The following is a 16,488-nucleotide window of genomic DNA, read 5'->3' on the forward strand; positions in this document are numbered from 1 at the left end:
CAGAGAGCCAAACGCGTCCTCCCTACACTGGATGGAATCGGAAGAAGGCGGAGGAGGGATGCACAGAGTGAGACCATGAGACCAGGGCTGTCAGTGCTTAGGTCTCTCAGGCGTATAATGCCTCCAAGTTCATTTACTTATAACCTAGACTAAGTCCTCATCAAAGGAAGTGGTTCTAAATGCATAACCTCATTTTGCAATGAAATACCCTTAAAACAATTCTAGAAAGCAGCGTTTCCTTTAATCTTATTTTATATCTGTAATTTGACTTCTGGACGATGTACTTCAGTTCACTTCTCTTCTCAAAGGCATCAGGGCTATTATCAGCCATCTATCTCATCAGTTTATTCCATTCACAGTGGGCGCCAGGCACTGAGTTGGGCAAAAAGGAACACAAGGCTTCTCTACTTTGCCTTCTCCTGCAAGCAAGCCCTGACTCTTTCCTTGTGCATCTCTGCAGAACCCTGAGCCCAACTTAGGACCTGGCTGAAGCGAGACTCCAGTCCAGCGCGCACTGAAGGGCACACCAGCACATCCATTGACCAGTATAACCTTGAGATTCTAAGACTGGCATATTCAATCTCCACACTTCTAAAAAAGCTGTCTTTTCTCTCTCTTTTTTGTTCAACCCCTCTACCCCCTCCCCACAAACAAAACAAAACAAAACAAAACACCCCGTTTCTTGAGTTGCAAATGGAGTGGAAGGAATCACACAGAGCATGAGCACCTTTGATCATGGTCAGAGGGCTGAATTGGTTCCAGCCCCAAAGGAGTGAATCTAATGATTGGCTCAGGTGGAGGAGCATAGAAGGGGACATGTTCTCCCCAATCTCCATCAAAAGGAAGCCCAGAGGCCTCGATCCAGACGTGGGCAGGAGTGGGCCCTGCAGGCTGCATGTACCAACTGGCATGACTATTGCACCTGGGGCAGTGACAAATGGCCCCTGCATTCCCCTGTCTCATTCAGAGCCACCTGGGAAAACAGCAGGCTATTGCCTGGATGCTAAAAAGAGCTGAGCTGTGGGTTTGTAGCCCAGCGCCTGGTCTCTCACGGATCTTTGTGCAAAATTTCAAGCACCATTTGACCACTTTCTTATCACTACTGCTGCTCTTGTGAGAAAATGTCTTTCTTGTCTACCCAAGAATTCTGCTCTCTGGGATTTCTTAGGACAAAAACATGCTGGGAGGGAGTGGTGTCTGTATAAACTTGAAACTTCAAATTGCACTGGTAGGATGGGACCTTTGTTGGCCAGCCTTTACACCTTGATAATTTCTTACTCAGGCTGAGAATAAAACATAATTTGGCACTGGCCAAATTCAGCAGCACACAGTGGAAAAAGGTAGATGAGAGGGAAACAATAAAAAAGGAGGGAGGGCTAAATAAATGAAAGCCTGGTTAGACAATTGTTTTCCCCCCGCCTAAAGACAATTCTTTGTTCTGTATTTTTGTGTGTGTGTGTGTCAATTGTTAAGACAAAAAGGACTGCCTGTTAAACTTGACCCCTTTAAAGGACAGAGTGCAGGTTTTACAAAAGCAAGAACCCAACCAGGCTGCAGATAATCGCTGCTGCATTTCTGAACAGGCTGCCATTGTAAGTGATTTCCATGGGAACATGACTGGCATTATGAGGATGTGTCCAGAGGTCAAAGGGGAAGGGAATGGAAGGGAAGGGAATGGAAGGGAAGGGAAGGGAAGGGAAGGGAAGGGAAGGGAAGGGAAAGGAAGGGAAGGGCAGCCCTTTTGCCTCAGCAGCCCCTGGACCCTCCATAAGGATCACAGAGTTATGGGAAAAAGTGCTGTTATTTTTTTTTTTGTTGTTAATCCTCACTAAAGGATATCTTTTTCATTGATTTTTTTTTTAGGGGGAATGGAAGAGAGAGGGAAAGACAGAGAGAAACATTGATGTGAGAGAAACACATAGATTGATTTGCCTCCTGCACACACCCAACCAGAGCCTGGGCCGGGGAGGAGCCTGCAACCAAGGTATGTGCTCTTAATTGGAATCGAACCGGGACCCTTAGATCTGCAGGCTGTCGCTCTATCCACTGAGCCAAACCGGCTAGGGCTGCTTTTTTTTTTTTTTTTTTTTTTTTTTAAATTTTTATTGATTCCAGACAGGAAGGGGGAGGGAGGGAGAGAGAGAGAGAGAAACATCAGTGATGAGAGAGATTCATTGATTGGCTGCCTCCCCAATGGAGATCGAACCCTCAACCCAGGCATGTGCCTTAAATAGGAATCGAACCATGACCTCCTGCTCATAGGTCGACGCCCAACCACTGACCCATGCCAGTCGAGCAAAAAGCTCTGTTCTTAAAGGTAGGACACCAACCCTGACTCTGGTTCACTACTCTTGAGAGCAAATCACTCTGTCTCTCAGACTTTGCTGAGATTTCTTGCACATTTGAAAATAGGGTACTAATACTTCCTGAGCCACTCATCTGAGGCCTAAAATAACATGATACTTGTGAACGTGCTTTGTAAATTGCAACAAGCCCCACACAGAGAGAGCTGTATTTTATTACTACGTTTAGCTTAATTTCCGCTCTTCTTCTGGCCTGGATGCATCTCGTTTCTGATCCCCATGGCTAGTTGACTCCTACAACACTGCACCTTTTAAAAAAAAAATATATATTTTATTGATTTTTTACAGAGAGGAAGGGAGAGGGATAGAGAGTTAGAAACATCGATGAGAGAGAAACATCAATTCAGCTGCTTCCTGCATACTCCCTACTGGGGAGGTACCTGCAACCAAGGTACATGCCCGAACCTGGGACCCTTCAGTCCGCAGGCCGACACTCTATCCACTGAGCCAAACTGGTTAGGGCAGTGGTCGGCAAACTCATTAGTCAACAGAGCCAAATATCAACAGTACAACAATTGAAATTTCTTTTGAGAGCCAAATTTTTTAAACTTAAACTATATAGGTAAGTACATTGTTATTAACTTAATTAGGGTACTCCTAAGGCTTAGGAAGAGCCACACTCAAGGGGCCAAAGAGCCGCATGTGGCTCGAGAGCCGAAGTTTGCCGAACATGGGGTTAGGGCAACACTGCACCTTTTGGAACACACCTGAGCTCTGCCAATGGGTCACTCCATCTGTCTTAGAGGGGGAGCACAAAGGGAGTCTCTTCCTTGCATACCCACTTCTCCTTTTCCTTAGCCCTGTCTTTTTCATATTCCTGAGCAGATGTTTCAGTCTTCCATGAAAATGTTTAGTAAAGATATATGATGGCCCTAGCTGGTTTTGCTCAGTGGATAGACCGTCGGCCCTTGGGCTAAAGGGTCTTGGGTTTGATTCTGGTCAAGGGCACACACCTCTGTTGCAGGCTTGATCCCTGGCCAAGGTCAGGGCTTGTGTGTGAGGCAACCAATTGTTGTGTCTCTCACATCAATGTTTCTCTCTCTCTCCCTCCCTTCCACTCTCTCTAAAAGTCAATGGAAAAATATCCTCGGGTGAGGATTAACAAAAAAACAAATAAACAAAAAAGATATACGATGAAAAGCTATTAGGTTTAAGATACTTTAGTGTAGTTGTCACAGCAGCTACCATTATCTTAGCTAGTCTAGCGTGTGATAAATACACTAGAAAATAAAACACAAGCCTCTCTCAAGTGCCTCTTCAGGCTTGCTTCTATCAGAACTGTATTTTTAGTGCCAAGTCACCTTTAATCACTTAGATGTAGGATGAGAAGGCTGTGTGCCAGCTGGCACTAACCTGGTCATACGGGCTGCCCAGGCAGTGGCCTAAGCAGGCCCAAGCTTGGATTGGCAGTCTGGAGCAAGATTGTATTTCCAAATGCAACTCTAAATGCCAACTCCAGAGATTTTAAGAAGCGGGCTTCTTAGCTTCCAATATGTCCTGGAAGGGTCCTGTGACACCTCCACCCCCAGAGTTGATCAACAAAGAAAATAAAAGGAGCTAATTTATTTCTTAATTCATTCATCCATTAAAAAATGTTTTTCGAAAACTTACTAGGTTTTCCTGGGAAATGCCTGGTGGTATAGAGTCCATCATTCCAAGTCCTGCTTTACATTTCCCAAGCATAGGCCACTAAATGGTCTGGAGTGTTCCCCAGACCCTCTCGGGACTGCAGAGTTTGAGGACTCCAGCAATCATGTCCTGCTAGTTCAGGGAAAACCACCGGATGCCTTAGATTTGGGGGAATGAAACTGCAGAACCATGGAAGGGTGAGATGTCTTTCTGCTCCATCAAAGCTGTACTTTATTAACACTGGTCCAGGATTCAAAAGCCTGACCTTACTTTTACACAAGTAAATCTGCTTCAAAAAGGATTTCCAAACTATCCCTTAGCCTTCTTCAAGGATTCGCATGCTCAGGGAGCGAGGCCTCCTCTAATGAGACCAGTGAATGGGTGATACAAGTCGGCTGGTGATGGAAATGGGGAAAAAATAGCAATAATGGTCTGTCCAGGAAATTTCCCCTCTGAGTTAGATTTTTAGACTGTGGATTCTAAGAAGAGTCTCTGAGAATAGGAATGCTCTTTGAGGGAACATTTCTTTGGCTTTTCAGGCATGTTATAACCAGACAGTGTGCTGCATGGCTGGTGAACTGACTGAGAGTATTCTGAATGTTCAGAGAAAATGAAGGCAGGCAGGAAATCCCGTACTGACCTTGCTTTCCAATGAAAATGGAGCAAATGACTAATTCCAAAACCATTAACATGTAAAAGTGGCATATTTCTTCCGAGAACAGGGCACAAAGGCTCTCCAAGGAGATTGCCGGGACATGATTGCCAGCAACGTTTAAGTTTTCAAAAACACGCCAAGGAGGCTATTCACTAAGAATGTGTTGCAGCAAAGTAGCTGCTTCATTAAGCTTAAATAGCCGCGGCAGGGCTGTGCTTACAGACCCACGCTACCAAATTATACATTTCTTTTCTGGATGCTTCACTGACCTCATTATGTAGAGCGAAGAATTTGTCATTTCAAATAAAGTGACCATCCACATCTTTATAAACATGACTGTCAGGCGCTTGATGAGTCTGCAAGTGAAACACTGGCTGGCCCAATGAATTAAAAAACAAAAAAAAACAAAACACAACCCACACACAAACTCTGCTCTTTACTGCCTCATTTATCTCTAATACGTGCTCACTGTTACAGAGCAGAATAGGCAGGTGAAATGCCTGCCTGTTTCTGAGCATGACAGAGGTTTTGATTTGGGATAAGGGCCCTTTCTTGAGGAATGTGTAAACACCCATGATGAACTCTGGGAAGAAAAAAAAAAAATCCAGACCAGCACCAGACAAGTTGGATCTGTAGAGAATTACCATAACACATTCCGTGTACTATTTGAAACATATCTAGAGTTATTTATCACTTTTCATCCAGGTCATTAATTCTGATTCTCAGTCACAGAAATATCAAACTAATTCCCCCCCCCCCCCATTTCTAATTACTATATTTTCTTTTCCGCCAGGTACAATCTCTAGTTCTGCTAAAGGCATCAAGTAACAATTATTGTATTTACACATACTTTCCCTCTCAAGCAGTACTCATAAAATTAATTCAGATATTGGAAGCTATCCATTTTTTCATTTAATTTTAATTATATAGATGAAAATGGCAATTAAAAATCCCACAACAACACCGTATGTTCAAAGACACAGTGACAGCTGAATTACACTTGTAAATAACAACTAGCTCCTACACAGAGCCCTGCTGAGCCCGGGAGCTGGTGGGGGAATGGAGCTGCACGGATGAGTTCTGGGAGCTTGGGAACAATCCGGGCAAATCAGAAAAGTTTAAACGTCAAGTTTAAAAAAAACAGAGGAGAGCAGGCAAAATAGAATGAAATGTTCATGGTACAGTACTTGGAGATGAGAAAAAAATGTGTATTCTTCAAATGATATTCAGTGTGTCCAGTGCCAACAGCTACCTGTCCAGCATGGGGAAAGGTGTGGAGGGTATGGCCTGCTGACCAGGGTATCTAATGACACAGGAGAAAAACATGTCAGCTGCAAATGAGAGCTGAACATGTTCTACGAACAAAAGTTCCTAATTCGTGGTTGGGTTCAGACACATTTTCTACCAGCATTTAAGTGAATGTCCCCTAGTAAGGAAGTTGATTTGGGGTCCAGTCCAAGTTGTATCTCACTCTCCTCTGCACAAACAACCCTGTACCAGCAATACAGAATTGCTAATTCTTAACCCCACCTCACACCATACCCTGGAATAAAGCCAGTTGCCGGCTTATCTTAAACCAGGGTTCCTTGCGGCTTTCCCCAACTGCATTTCACCAAGAGCACTCTTTAGGAAGTTGAAGTAGGAAGCTGTAGTCTTGCCCTCTCACAGGGCAGTGTCCAAGCTCTGCCTCCCACCAGGCTGGGGGTAGGGACCCTCCGGAGTGCTTTCAGGCCTGTGATGTCCCAAGAGACGTTTGGGGGCATATGTTACCCTACATGTACTTGCAAGGAAAACCAAAGTTACACACCTTGCCAAGGAATATTAAGGAAATGCAGAGCAAAGTATAAAGCTCTTTGGATTTTGCTTTTCAGCCCCGTCTTTGGCATTACAGACTAGACTCCCAATCATATGTTTCAATTACTGAAATCTGCCAAACCTCATGTTCTTTCACACGTGGTCTGGAGGCCTGTCAGAGTCTCTGGGTGCTTCTGCATTGCCTTTTCACATCTGTGGTTTGGGATTCAGGGGCCCCTTGGGAGCCTTTAGGGGAGAGGAGACACAGCTCTGGTTTCAGATCACAGAGTCCTGGCTTTGAATGGCCACCTGGAGCTTATCCGTAGAACAATTACTTGGCGCGAAGCCTGGTTTCCTCCTGACACCGAGGGCCTGTGGTAGGTATGTGCCTGGCACATGGAGGGCACTTGGTAACCCGCTGTGCTTAAGACTGTAGGGCAGCAGTCATCTCACAACAGCCCGGGCCAGGCTGGGGAAAGAGGCCCCTTCCAGAGCCTACCTCTAGGTCCCCTCACCTAGCCTACCTCTCCACACTCCTCCTTACTACTCTCCTAACTTCCCAGGCCAAAAATCCCTCGGAGGCAGAACTGCTGACATCTGCTTTGACAGTCTTGTATAAACATAGGCAAAAAGCACAGACACAACCCCCTGGAATTACTTTACTCCGTTCTCTACACACACACACACACACACACACACCATAGATTCTTTTTTATTGGTTCCCTAAAATATATCCTTTTAAATAATCAAGAAACAAACAAGCACAAGAAAAAAGTAACCCTTAGTCAAGGACTGAGTTAACTGAGATCACTTTATCTTGAATCTCTTCACCTTTGTATATCCTGGATTCTCGAGGACCATGAAATTGGTGGGGAAAGGCCTCTTTCTTACTTCCTGCTTACCTCAAAACAAAGCACCTATTTAATGCAAAGTGCCTACTAACGCCTTCAAAGGTGCCACTGAGGTGGTATTTTTTCTAAGCACACTCCTCCCTCCTGCACTTGCTCCTTGGGCTGCCTGTCCCAACTCTTGACTCTGGCCCAGTTCCAGCTCAAGGTGCACCTTGACTTTGGCAATTGCATCAGTCCCTCATCTTACATGGCTGCCATCTGTTGGAGTGTTGTTGGCTTTGTCTGGACTTTTTCAGTGGGAGATCCAGCCCACTCTCTTCCCAGTCTTCAGGGAAGCTGAGTGTTCTAGAAATGCCCCAGTGCATCAGCTTACACAGAAGGCTGTCTTCCCACCAGAACTTCCCTTAAGCTCCTCAACCACCTAGAAGAAAGGTCCTGAATCAAATATCTGGTCTATTCATGTCTTTGTATACCCAGCTTTGCCAAAAACAATGGGTGAAGTTCCTTCACCTGGTCCTGCCTGTTTGATAGAACCAAAAATAACTGTACATTGACAATGAATGAAATTATTATCCAACACACACAAAAATATTATACAGAGGTCTACCTTTAAATTTTTGTCTGATGGTTGTTTTCCTTCAAAACAGACAAAAACAATTACAATATATTTTTTAATAGTTGCTTAAACATTTGTATTTTTATTGAACATTTTTTTTTCTTTTAAATTTCTGGCGGGTTACGACAATTAAATAGGAAACCGCAATTAAATAGGAAACTGTGGCATGAAAAATAACACACATCCCATCATCCATCAGGAATGACGCCAAGCCCTTTCCATTTCTTTCTCATTCAAAAGAGTCCGTCACACAAATATCAAATATGAGCACTGTCGTTTTTTTTTGGAAGGAGAAGAACATTAATTCTGGCAGCACGTTACAATTCCAGTAAGTGGTTAAAAATTACTCTATTAATAGCAATAGTGTGAGTGTGTTTTTCTATTTTCACAGCACTATTAATTTTCTATCATCTAAGTGCTTAATAAATACAATGGGTCTTCACTGCCTTCCAGGGTGAAAATAACAGTTATGCCCCCACAGAGCTCACTCATTTGCTTTATGGGCTAAAAATTCTCTAAAATGTCACAAAATAACACAATGTTCCCGCGGACTGTGTTTTATTCTTGAATCTCCAATTTCACTAATAAATGTGAAAAACACATGTAGCCAGATAAGTCCCTGGAGACCAGCCACTGCAGGTGCTGAAGAAAGCAAGTTATTTCAGCTAAGATCGGCATTCGCTTTCACAAATTCTCCTCCAATTGCTTGATGTGTGGCAATGAAACTGGTTTCTAGTGACTACCCCAAAGATCTAACAAAACTAGTTAATTTTTTTAAAATAAAGAGGATATTATCAAAAAAATTAAGGAAAAATATCATAAAATTTTAAATACCCAGATAAAGTGACTTTTTCTAGTCCCAGCTCCAATAGATCTTCACTATCATCTCTGAGAGAGAACTGTTATTTTTTCCTTAATATTTTTATAATAAAACATTTCAAACAGAGAGAAAACTACAGTAAACCCACATATAGTCCCTCATTCCCATCTAATAATCAAAATTTTACCACACTTGTTGCACTCTCTTTTTCTTTCTCTCATCCTATTAAGATTTTTTAAAAAAAATAATTCTTTGTTGTTGAAAGTATTACATATGTCCCCTTTTCCCCCCATTGACCCCCTCAGCCCCCTCCCCTGCCCCTCCTCCTCTACCTTCCCCCGCAGGCCTTCAGCACCCTATTGTCTGTGTCCATGTGTTTTACATATATGCATACAAGGTCTTTGGTTAATTACCTCCCCCGCCTTCCCTCTGAGATTCCGCACTCTGTTCAATGCTTCTATGTCTCTGGAATCCTATTAAGATTTTTAAGCAAGTCCCAGAAATTATGTCATTTTACTTCTATATACTTCAGTATAAATTTCTAAAAACATGGACCTTTCTTATATAACCACAAAGCCATTATCATACCTAATAAACAATAATACCTTGTTATCATTTAATACCCAAACTGTAGTCAAATTTCTCCAACTTGAAAAATCATTTATAGTTGGTTTGTTTAAATGATCCAAATAGGGTACAAGAGTTGGATGTTCTGTCTCTGAAGTCCCTCTCACTTGCCCGCAGCCACTCCCCCCCCCCCCCCATGCCATTGTCTTGCTGAATATACTTTTATAGGGTTCCTCATGGGGCCCTTCTCAATAGCCACTTTCATAATTTGTCTTCTTTTGGTATCATTTAACTTGTTCTTATAGCCCCTGTATTTTCTGGAAACTTATTGATTGGTTTGATTAAGTTCAAGTTTAACTCTTAAGCTACAATACCTCAGAGGTGGCATTGTGTCCTTTTCATTCATTGGGTACTTTTCATTACATCACGTCGGCAGGCACCTAATGTGTGGCCATCCCACCTTTAGTGGGTTTGGCAGCCTGATTTCTCCGTTGTGAAGTTCCCTATTAACATTTCTAATGGTACAATCATTGAATCCATTGGTGATAGTGGTTTGACTCAATTATTTCATTTGGAGCTACAAAGTTATGCTTTTCTAGTTCTAATTTCCCTTCCACATTTAGTGGCTGGAATTCTCATGTGAAGAACATTCCTTCATTAACCAGTGCAATCTGGCTTTCCTCAAATACAATATGCACAGAAAAGGCAGGACTCATTCTTTCCTTTGCCAATTTTCAAGAGTAAGGAACTGGTGTCTTAGTTTTATCCTATAGTGACTGAGTTGTCTTTGTTGTTTATATTATTCTTAAAGGTCCACTTGTCTTTACGTAAATAAAAAATGTTTGCCCCATTAATAATCCTTCTTCTTGAGCACAGAGAGCTGGATTTGTGATTTAAAGGGGCACACAGCAAGTCCAGGGCAGTGATGGCGAACCTTTTGAGCTCGGCATGTCAGCATTTTGAAAAACCCTAACTTAACTCTGGTGCCGTGTCACATATAGAAATTTTTTTGATATTTGCAACCACAGTAAAACAAAGATTTATATTTTTGATATTTATGTTATATATTTAAATGCCATTTAACAAAAAAAAATCAACCAAAAACATGAGTTCGCATGTCTGACACGTGTGTCATAGGTTCGCCATCACTGGTCCAGGGCATGGTCCCTGCTATCTTGCAGCACTCTCAGTAGAAAAGACAGGTGCTGTTTCCCTCACTTGTTTTGGTATCTGACTCTCATCTTTATGATTGATACAGTCTTTCGTTAGGCTCAACACTCCTGCATTTACTGATCCCTTAGGAAAATGAGAACAATTCTAAAATATCCTCTTTTGCTTATTGTGGCTGAGCAGTGGTGTCATGTGGTGTCACTTGGCCCTGTAGACTTCCACTTTCATACTATTTGTTAGATACATCTGAAGGCACCTCAAGCATGTGTAAGCAGGTGAGCAGAACTACTCCCTTCAGAATGACTAGTTGAGACCACCTGAGCTGTATCAGCTTGAGCTTTGTCCGTGACTCATCAGTGAAGTTGCAGGTGCCATCTGGCATGGCCACACCCTGCTCCAGGCTTGCAATGGTGACACATTAACACACTGGGCAAGCTCCCACTGGGGGAAGAATCTGCACTGTGGGTAAAGTCTGCACATGTATGAGAAACAGCTCCCTTTTTTTCTTCTCACTAATAAGAGTGAGAATGTTTGGGCCATTCATAGGTATTCCCCACAGAGGCACTTATAAGTCTTCTTTAACAATGGCTGACAAGTGTCTCTGAGACCCATAGGAATCCAGGGTCTTTCCTTTTTTTGCTCTCCTAAGAGCAGAGACATTTTCTGCCCATTATCACCTTGTTTTACTGACAGGCAGCTGTCAGTTAGACATTAAAAAAGAGTGATCACGGGAAGATAATATGCAGCCTCTATCCACACACTTTAAGAGAGAGGTACTCATGAAAAATGTGTATTTTGGGAAACCTAGATGCTCATGTGCCCATCTGCATTCCTAGTTAGCTTGAAATTCAGTGAAAAATCACAAAACAGTGAGAAGAAAAATAACAGCGGGATGGAATCAGAGGAGATTCCTAAATGGCCCTGTAGACACCAGTGTGGGGGGTCACTGCTGTACGCAGGAGGGAAATGGGCTGAGAAATGCATGCCAAACGCATGAGCAGGATGGAAGCAGCTCTTTTCTGGCTTCCCTGGAACTCACCGAGAGCTGCTGAACCCAGGAACAGGTGGGAAATAACTCTATGACTCTATAATGGAGGACTTTCACACATTCAGATACTCTCTTTTGAAACAAAGGTGAAAAGGGAAGTGCACACTTTAAATAAACTAATAAAAGCAATTCAGCGCCCACTGAGAATCCTTCTAGCAAATAGTTCTCTGTCAGAAGTAATAGTGTTACTCAGATAGCTGGACCTCTAGTTATATTTTCAGGTCCTGACCTCTTGGTTAATGAAAATAAAAGCATATCTTTACACACACACACACACACACACACACACACACACCCTATACCAGTGATGGCGAACCTATGACACGCATGTCAGAGGTGACACGCGAACTCATTTTTTTGGTTGATTTTCCTTTGTTAAATGGCATTTAAATATATAAAATAAATATGAAAAATATAAACCTTTGTTTTACTATGGTTGCAAATATCAAAAAATTTCTATATGACATGGCACCAGAGTTAAGTTAGGCTTTTTCAAAATGCTGACACGCCGAGCTCAAAAGGTTTGCCATCACTGCCCTATACAATGCCATCTTTTATTTTCAATTCAATAAAACTTCAACTTATTCAACAAATCTAATCTAATAAAAGAGAAACATGCAAATTGACAGTACCTTTGCTACACCCAAGCCATGCCCACCAGCCAATCAGACTATATGCAAATTAACCCAATCAAGATGGCGGCCGGCAGACACGGAGCTGGAGCAAGCAGGAGGCTTGGTTGCCCCGGCAATGGAGGAAGCCAAGCTTCCCACCTGCCCTGGCCGCTGTGGCCTCCGCTAAAGGCAACAAAGTTTCAATTATAGAAGATAAATAAATCCCAGATACCTGCTTCCAGCCAGCCTCCACTGGAAGCTTGGGTGGCTGGGGGCCGTGGCCAGCCTAGAAACAGTCATCAGCCCCTCACCCAGGCTGGCCAGGCACCCCAGTGGGACCCCCACCCTGATCCGGGACACCCTTCAGGGCAAACCAGCCAGCCTCCACCCATGCACCAGGCCTCTATCCTATATAATAAAAGGGTAATATGCAAATTGACCCTAACAGCAGAACGACTGGGAATGACTGGTCACTATGACACACACTGACCACCAGGGGGCAGACGCTCAATGTAGGAGCTGCCCCCTGGTGGTCAGTGCGCTCCCACAGGGGGAGCTCTGCTCAGCCACAAGCCAGGCTGATGGCTGCCAGCACAGCGGTGGTAGTGGGAGCCTCTCCCGCCTTCTCAGCAGCACTAAGGATGTCCGACTGCAGCTTAGGCCTACTCCCCGCTGGCAAGTGGACATCCCCTGAGGCTCCTGGGCTGCCAGAGGGATGTCTGATGGCCAGCTTAGGCCCGCTCCCCCAGGGAGCGGGCCTAAGCCAGCAGGTGGTCATCCCCCAAGGGGTCCCAGACGGCGAGAGGGCACAGGCCGGACTGAGGGACCCCCCGAGTGCACAAATTTTTGTGCACTGGGCCTCTAGTGATTATAATATAATGCCATCTATATGCTAACAATTCGCCATAATTCTTACCATTCTGGACTCAGTCACAGAGCTTAGGGCTACTGAAGTATAATCCAGACTGAAACTTCTAATATGAGCACAATAGGGAAGAAAATACATGCTACCATAACCAGTGGTAATAATCAGCTTGACTACCGATAGAAGCCAGAAGTCACTAGCCTCACCAGTGAAAAGTGTTAAAATTTTCTTTTTAAAAAACGAAGTAGGGGAATGCTATTTACTGCAGTGGTTCAGCATGTGAGTCATGGAATTAACATCTTTGGTTTGAAACCCAGCTTTTCCATCTATCAGTTATGTCTCATCAAGTTGGGGATAAAATGGTGCCCAACCTCCTATTTTAGGATTAAATGAAATGACTTATGTAACGCTAGCACAGACCTTCCTTGGCACACAGCAAACACTGCTAGCTGCCATTATTGTGTGAGGGCCACAGCAACTTCAAATATCACAAGGGTATACTATTGCTTTTGATACTTCTGTCTAAGCCAAAAGGCATTTACCACAAAACTGACACTAATATAGGAGAAAACACAGTATTTTGAGAAGCAGAGTGGAGGAGCAGAAAAAAACATGAGCTTGGGAATCAGGTACATGGCTTTGAATACTGGCTTTTGCCACCAGTTACTCCTGTGCAATCTTGGATAACTAACTTACGTTAATTTGCCCATCTGTAAAAAAGGCAAGTGCCTCCCATATAGAATCATTGTGCAAATTAGCCCAAGTGTCTCGTCCAGTGGGTGCCCATTCAGTGGTATCTCTCATTATTATTAAAATATTATATATGGCTCTGGAGAGGGACAGAGGTGGGCCTGATGAATCCAGCCACTGGATGCTATGATCCTGAACTGGGGCAGAAGGGCCAGCACTTACTGGAAAAACATTGAGGTGAGACTGAACACAAATACCAGGCACACCTAAAACAATTAAGTGTGACTGTAAGGTGCAGTGTGCAGAGAATATTACCTTAAAACACAGCATCAATACAATAGAGAACAGAATATTGTCTCCCTTTGTTTTTGCTAGAGGGCTAATATGAGGCTCTGAGGAGCCAGGTCGGCCACTATACCTCTGTAACTTTCCCTTTATCCTCCCTGGGTTTGCCTAAGGGCCAGGTACCATTTTAGCCCCAGAATGAGGTAGCGACTCAGAAGCAGGATAGATACAGACGAATGAATGGTGGCCTTCTTTTCTGGGGAGGATGTCAAGATAGTGAATTCATATATTTGTTCAACGAGTCAACAAATATTTTTAAGTGCTAATTATATGCCAGGTACTTGTGAAAAAGCAATGGTCTTAATAACATTGTGGGGCTTTTTCTGAATAGAGGGCTAGAAGGTAGAAGAAGGAAAGTCTATAAAGTATACCTTTTAATGGAGTTTTCCCAATGACTGCATTGCCATTAAAGAAGATTGCTCATGTAAAGAAACTGTGTATGGTTTTGTAGTTAAAAAATAATACAGTTTATTGAAGCAGATTGGAGCTTTATTCCTTGAAACTAATAAAAGAGGCTTATGGGAGCTGGAAAGAAATAAAGACAACGAGTTTACAATCATCTGTAGATATACAAGTATCTAAAAAGATGGCCTTTTTACTCGTTTTAATGAAAATATCTGAAAACCTCCACAGTAATGGGTAATTTGCCTAGGAACTCATCTTCATTATTTGTGTAACTTTTAATCTGCCTGCTTTTCGTTTCCTGTACATCAAAACCACTTAAGGGCTCTAAAAAGATACTGAGGAGAATGCCATGGTTAGAGCAGGAAGTTCTGTTATTGAATTTACCACAGTGATCATCATTTGTAAATCTAAGAAATGAGTCCAATTTATGGACAGACCAAGCTAGAGAAGTCAGCATGTCTTGTTTGCATACATACACGCTGTCATCATGGATTAATTTTAGTTGCATTTTCTCTTCCAGCAGGCAGGACACATTTTATATCACCTAGAAAAGAGAACTTAATAAAAATCATGATGCAGTGTATTCCGGCTTCTTTCTAGTGTTCGGATCCTTATGACCCAGATACCCAAAATGTTGTAAATTTCCCCTCCCACATGTTCCTGTTTTATTAAAAGAACATGCATTTCTCCCTAAGCTACCTGGTAAACATTTAAGTGGGCCCTGGGCTGAGTGCTGTGTAAACAAGATAAAGAGAGTGCATGGTTCTGGGAATGTTGACATCAACCGATGCAGGTGGAATTACAAACTCAGCTTGGTTTTCCCCTGCAAAGAACCATGCCCACAACCAAGGTACATACCCTTGACCGGAATCGAACCTGGGACCTTTCAGTCCGCAGACTGATGCTCTATCCACTGAGCCAGACAGGTTGGGGCAAAACAGATTATTCTTTTTTTTTTTTTTAATATATTTTATTGATTTTTTACAGATCGGAAGGGAGAGAGACAGAGAGCTAGAAACATCGATGAGAGAGAAACATCGATCAGCTGCCTCCTGCACATCTCCTACTGGGGATATGCCCGCAACCAAGGTACATGCTCTTGACCAGAATCGAACCTGGGACCCTTCAGTCCGCAGGCCGACGCTCTATCCACTGAGCCAAACCAGTTTCGGCGATTATTCTTAATGTGGGAGGGCCTCATCCAATCAATTGAAGGCAAAAGGCAGACTCTCTCCTGAAGAAGAGGGAATTCCTCCTGCCTGACAGCCATTCAACTGGGACATCAGTATTTCAGATTCAAACGGAAACATTGGCTTTCCTTTGGCCTCAAACCTGCCGGCCTATGGCCAGGAATGTAGACCATCAGCTCTCCTGAGTCTCCAGCTTGCCAACTCACCCTGCAGATCTTGGAACTTGTCAGCCTCTATTATCACATAAGCCAATTCCTTACAATAAATATCATTCTATCTATCTATCTATCTATCTATCTATCTATCTATCTATTATCTATTTCTCTGAAGACTGCTGACTAATACAGCAGAAACAACCGAAAAGCTGATAATCTAAAAAAGTATATAAATATATACATATACATATACATCTTTGAAAAATCCATCAAGTAAAACTTAAGCAAATTCTCAATTACCTTCTTGGTGATGCTCAGGCTATGTATGATCCCTGATCACACATTAGGAGCGTGGATGCCTGGGGTGTGCTAGGTGGAGGTGACACAGGCTGTTCTCAGCCTGGGTGATGAGCCCTCACACATACTGAAAAGCAATCTGGTGGTACGTACTAAAAGCTTCAAAATGGTTGTGCCTTTCCTTTTAGGGAACTATTTTTAGGATATAATGTTTGAGCCTTTCCTTCAAGGAATATATTTTAGGGACATAATCAGAAATGCAGTGTTTTTTTTCTAGTAGCACAAAACAATTGTCCAACAGTTGGGAAAAGGTTAGAGTACATCCATAAAATGGATTATAACATTACTTTTATAATAGATGTTTAACAGCACTGGAAAATAAAATATAAAGTGATGTAAAAAGAAGTAGGATAT

General features: G+C 42.8%; 1 protein-coding gene across 3 annotated transcripts in view; it reads right to left on the minus strand.

The window, feature by feature from the left end:
- The window catches only part of MARCHF3 (membrane associated ring-CH-type finger 3), a 138,260-nt gene that overhangs the window by 40,718 nt on the left and 81,054 nt on the right, over nucleotides 1-16,488 (minus strand). The window contains exon 2 of one of the 3 annotated variants that reach the window (XM_070412560.1): nucleotides 14,909-14,976. The exons of the other annotated variants lie outside the window; for them this stretch is intronic. The gene's annotated coding sequence lies outside the window, so the exon portion shown is untranslated. The remainder of the gene's footprint in view (nucleotides 1-14,908; nucleotides 14,977-16,488) is intronic. 3 annotated transcript variants of the gene reach the window in all.

The sequence above is a fragment of the Myotis yumanensis genome, unplaced genomic scaffold (assembly GCF_028538775.1).
Source record: "Myotis yumanensis isolate MYYU_CA2020_CCGP unplaced genomic scaffold, mMyoYum1.0.hap1 SCAF_4, whole genome shotgun sequence".
Lineage (NCBI taxonomy): Eukaryota > Metazoa > Chordata > Mammalia > Chiroptera > Vespertilionidae > Myotis > Myotis yumanensis.